The sequence below is a fragment of the Excalfactoria chinensis genome, chromosome 1 (genome assembly GCF_039878825.1).
Source record: "Excalfactoria chinensis isolate bCotChi1 chromosome 1, bCotChi1.hap2, whole genome shotgun sequence".
Lineage (NCBI taxonomy): Eukaryota > Metazoa > Chordata > Aves > Galliformes > Phasianidae > Excalfactoria > Excalfactoria chinensis.
In genome coordinates, this window is record NC_092825.1 from 161,946,664 (window position 1) to 161,952,663 (window position 6,000).

Consider the following 6,000-nt stretch of genomic DNA (forward strand, 5'->3'; position numbering starts at 1 on the left):
GAAATTGTAGCAATAGAACAAGGGTTAATGGTTTTAAACTAAAAAGAAGGTAGGTATAGTTTACATGTTAGGAAGGAATTCTTCACCATGAAACACTGGAACAGACTGTCACAGAGAATCTGAGAATGCCCCATCCCTATAAGGTCAGGCTAGATGGGGCTTTGGGCAACATGATCCAGTGCAGGGTATCTCTGACCATTGCAGGGGGTTTGAAACTATTTAGTCTTCATGGTTCCTTTCAAACCCAAACAATACTATGATTCTATGTGTAGGGTATCTGTCTAAGGGAGAAAAAGACGCACAGGAGGCAGGGAATGAGGAATAATGCACAGTTAAGGGCAACCGTGTAAAACGAGTCATCACCTGCACCTGTATGACCTGCTCAGATGTAGACATCTATAAGGTGAGAGTTACTGGGGAATAACACCTTCCTATTTCTCTGCTCTGGTCCTGCTGTACCATTTATCTCCTGAGAACACCTATGAAGTTCACACAGTGAATTGCCAGTGACAGAATTCCTTGGTATCTCTTGCTGTCAGTCATTAAGGACTCAGTGCACAGTTAGATGGAGCCTATTCAAGCCACGAGTGCCTGACAGCTTTGCTTTGGGATTACAGTATTTTGGCAGACATGAGGTATTGCAATACAAATAACCAACATTGTTCAGTGATTAGCACCGATAATTTAGAAACTAACAGAGATGTTAATAAGAATGTCCTAAACAATCAGTTAGTCAATATTTTGAAGGCACAGTATGAGAAACTTGTGCGTTTCAATGAAAAGGCTCCAGGACATATAACATTTACTAAAACTTTTGGTACCAAATTGCTTAGCTGCTTCCACTGTCTCTCCAACCTCTGTTTTCCCTTTGCTGGGGCAAAAACTGAAATAAATAAATAAACAAAGTGAAAACTCCTGGAAGATGTCTCAGTTCTGCAATTGCATTTGAGATTTCCACTTTGGAAGGGAGTACTGCAGGAGCAGTGTAAAATGCTGACTGCCTCAGCCCAGGTTGCGTGCACTGCCGCACGGTGAAGCAGGGAGCTAATTGTGGGCACCCAGGTCCCTTAAATAAAAACAAACTGGATTCTTTGAGAAAAGCAATGCTGAAAGAAAAGTTATAGGAGCAGAAACAGTTCACCACATAGAGAAGAGCTATGGATGGTGAATGGGTTGCTAAGCAGGTGGAACAACTCCTTTTCCTGCTCTCCCTGAAACAAGGCACATACAAAAACAGAGAGATGCAGGAAGAAATAGAGCTTCTGGGGGGCCAGAGGACATTACAATGTCTGGTAGAAGAGTGAGGCAATGGGAAAAAAGTGCAGCAGTGCTGTGAAACTTCTGATAGGAATATTGGGCATGGCCATGCTCTGGTTACAAAGGGCAAGGGAGGTTCTGAATCTGCTTCTGAAGCCAACCTTTCCTGCCTGCACTTCTGACTAGGCGAAGATAGGCTCCAGCATCTTTGCTCTGAAAAGAAAAGATTGTTGAATAAGAACAGTGTAAGTTAGTACAGAAACTTCACAGATGGGAGGGAAACTTCAAGCTACTGCCTTAAACAACTTGGCTGGTACTTCATACTCTCCTATATTGTACAATAAACTGTAACTGCAGAGACTGGCTCAATTCAGAAATGGTTTGTGGAGCCTGAAAGTGTATTTCTGGGAGGGGGAATGTCTCTCTCCTATCTCTGTAGATGCAGAAGTCGCTAGTGCTTGCTGGGACAGTTTGCAGAAGCAGCTGGGTTGGTAAGTACAGCAAAGAGCTTAATTTGCCTTACAAGTTGATGACAGCAGCAAACTGGGGCCAAGAGACTGAAAATCTTTCAAAAGCTGAAGAGCCAGGATTTAGTCACAGCTGGACTAAGGTAATTAACTGCTTTCCCAAGTAATAATACTCCAAGTGCTTGGGTCAGGCAAACAGAAATAATAAGGGTGTGTGGATAAGTCTCCCTTTCACCCCCAACTCCTTTCCTAAGGACTCATTTCAGTCATCTCAGTGAGTTTCCTTCCTGCAGGTGGATTTGTGAACAAGAATGGGAAAAGCCCAAACACCATCTGCTACACCAGGTAGCAGCGCTTATGTGGTATAACTGTAACTCATTGAAGAAAAGTAAAGAAAAGGCATTTTCTGATCATCATTTCCATACTTCAATTTGATACTATCTATTGGATTCTGACAGCAGAGGATCCCATTTGGTTTAGATGTAAATGAGTTGTCTAAACTTAAGTGGGTTAGAAATGCATTCAGGGAAAGGAACGCTTCTGGACCTGAGGAATATAACACAAGCAGTAGAATATCTGCTTCAGAAGATATATTAACTTGTGACAAGAATCAGGTTATGGGCCGATATGAATGCTAAAGCTGAAATATGAAGCTGCTTGTTTCAGTTACAGTTTTAAACTTTGAGCACGCACTCCTTCATGACCGAGACAAACTGAAATACATCTGGTTTAGTGCAAGGCTGAGGTTTCCAAAGGCATTTTCTTCACATGAACTTTTGCTTTTGCTTTTTGCTTTCTGAAGGAGAAGATTAAATTTCAAATTTTACAGTTCTTAGAATTTTAAGCTGTAGGTAATCTAGAAACAAACTTTTTTTAGGTTTCTTAACCTTTTTTTTTTTTTTTTCCTTAACATCTAAATAAAATAAAAATCAAATAGACAGGTTCCATAAGGAAGAGAAAGTTTCAGCAGTTACTGGTGAACATAGGCAGACTTTTGAGATGGCTGATAATTTTTTCGTATGGAAATTGGACAAAACTCCTTTTCATGATGTCATACTTTGCACCTAGATTAACCAGAGTGGTTTTAGCTACATTTAATTCAGTTTCTGGTTTGTTCAGCTCAGAAGCACTACAAAAACAAAACACCGTAAAGGGCATGACCCCTGTAGAAAGAAAAACATAGCAAGGTCTTGCACTAATAGCTGTTAAATACTACTGCTGAGTTCAGTATTGCTCTAACAAATTCCCTAAACTTTTCCAGTCCTTACTGATTAGAATGTAGAGAAGGATTCTGTTCACTACACCTGTTGTTTCTCTGCAAGCTACTTATATATGAGAGTATACTTATACAAACATATTATTTCTGTGTATGTGTTATATGTATGTATAATGTGTTTGTCTTTCTACTTGGGTAAACTGAGAAATCTCTCTGAGTAAAACTTAAAAACTAGCTATAGAAATTCATGTCAGTGGACAGGAGAGGTAAGCAATCAGTACAGAACCGATTTTGGAACTGGAAAAGTAAACATCTTGGGTTTTTAATACTTGCAAAGTGTTGTGAGGCTTTAACTAAATCCATACTTCCAGTAAGTGGAGCAATCATCTACTTTACAGCTATTGTTTATACTACCTACATTCTAGTGATACACAGAAAAAGGAGCTGAGTAACACATTGTGACTTTTCAAGTTTCCTGATGGCTTTCTTTCAGCCAAACATGGCTTTGTTGTGACTCTGGGTTAGCAATGATTTTTCATGAAAACCTGCTCCTTTGGCACTAACTGATTTTTTTCTCCAAGGAGGTTTTCAATGATTGCATACCAAAAAGTGCGTAGTCTTGCTCAGCATGTATTAAATTGTAAATTAAATAATGTTATTTTCAGCTGATGACAGACTTCTATTCTCTGCTAAGACTGTGGAGCCTACTAGAAGGTAAAATTGGACCAAGAGCAGACGTCTGTTAGTCATATAGTAGAATATGATTCACCTGATGGGGGCTACATTAACTAAACAAACAATGTTGGTGTAGTAGGCTTCCTTCTCCCAACTATATCACATTTTATTGTGAACTTATTAGAATCCTTGAGCAGGAGCTAGTAGCTACGAATGAGAGATGTCCGCCTACCATGTGATAATTTGCTCATTATTTCTTGTATTATTTCCTATTATTTCTTGTGTTTCTTTAACACAGCTGCTGCCATTCCATTTTTTTTGCCTGCCCCATCCTCCTGCTGTATTTGTCAATACAGGATTCTAGATTTAAAAGATCTGATCTTGGACCTCTTTATTTTTGTTCCATACTGCTGTCACAATTCTCTTTCAAGACGCAGTAAGACAAATCAACTGAGGTTAATCATTCCTACATTCTGGGAAATGAAGTAACGCTGTCAGTGGGAGAAAAACATAAAACCTCACTACATCAGCATACCGGGAGTGGAAAGCTACAGCAAATACTACCTGCATGCAAAGAGATGGAAATCACTAGGCTGCTGGGGATAAAAGTCATATGTAATTAAGGGCTGGGGTAATAATTTGAAGAAGGAGAAATTAGCAACTGTATGTTTGCATGTGTGTATGCCAGGGCTCCAGGTGTATCCTGTTGTGATGTGTAGACCAACCTCATATTTAGAAACAAGTATTTATTTCCAATTTTTCTGAATGCCTTCTCTTTTACTAATAACAGGGGGAGGGGGCAACATCTGTTGTTACAGTACTGCTCAACCATAATTGGCAAGTACAAGAGGAATTCAGCAGAGTTACTTTGGTTTTCCTTATTTTTTGTTACTTGGCTTTGCAAACACAGTAAAATTACTTTAATACAGCTTTTCCTCTGTTTTATCAATCTTTGAATCTTTATAAAGGCACAATAAACACACAGTGTTACAATACCCAGCACTTCTCTGTTTTCTGTTTCAGTTAGTAAGTTAAGCAGCAGTTCCTGTCTCCTCTATCTAATATCAGAAGATGTAGTAATGTCGGAAACTTGGAGATCAGATGAGAAATTCTCTCTTGCCAAAACACCTGGCTTTGATGGAGTCCCAGCAGGCTTATGTAAAGATTTTTCACAGTTGCTTTGGCATCTGATAGGGAATAAGTTCAGTAACTCTAGAGAAAGTGGCTGTTTGCCATGCAAGAATTTAGTATTTGAGCTAAATCTAATAAATGCCCAGAATGTGATGGTTACTTCCTGATTTCACTGAGTAATGTAGATGTAAAGATTTTTATCAACAATACTGGCCACTAGTCTTCAAGACACTATCAGAAAATCAATTCGCCAAGACGAGATTGGTTATGTTCACCTCAGACATGTGTTCAGTAATGTCAGACACTTAATTAATATACCCCAGGTCTCCTGTAGATTTAATCTCCTCTCCGTCTGTGTCTCATCTCCACTGTTGCTAAAGAAATATTTGGCAGTGAATTTCTATCTATAAATTTATTCTCCTTTTCAGCTCCAGAGCCATGTTTTGATACCTGCAGGGTTTGTAATATTGTGAGCCTATAAGAAGGAATCAAGAGACTATACCGAAGACCAACCTGGCTTTAGATTATATTGCATAATCTCTCCCCTGGCCTTTTCCTGTAAAATGTACCTCAATAGTTAGAACAACTAACACTTGTGTGTTGTGTGTTATAGAATGAGGGTTATAGCTTCTTCGTTCACTTATATATATATATATATATAATTATTTTTTTTTTAATAAACCAACACTTGCATAAAATTTTCCTCATCTGTTACTCACTCTATGCTTTCAAAAAGCTAAAATATACTTTTAAAAATTTAATTGCTTCTAACACAGTGGAGGTGTGGAGCAGCTGACTCAACCCACTGATCTTTTTTTTTTTTTCTTCTATGTTTAAAAATGTCATAAAGTCACTTATACAGAGCCCCCAAGAGTATCTGGGTCTTATATGAAGTTTTAATTAGTCATACGCCTTCCTGAATTCTCAATTAACTCAGCAAAGACACCTGGGTACTATTGTGGGAACATAATTATGACTTCTACCCAATGTGCAAAAGCAGAGTGAAAAAACAACCTCAGCAATTTTTTTAGAAAAAAGACGATAATAATAATTCTGGAGATATTATAATGCAATCTGCATAAATCTGTAGTTATTTTAGAATGAAAGTTGCGCTGTATAATACGTTTAGTTCAGATTATCTCATTAGGGAGGGGAGTAGTCATGACAGACATTTAGAAAGAGGAATAATTTACACAATAAACTGTTTATTTTAGGGCAGAAAAGAGCTTTAAAATCTCCTAAGCAACAACTGAT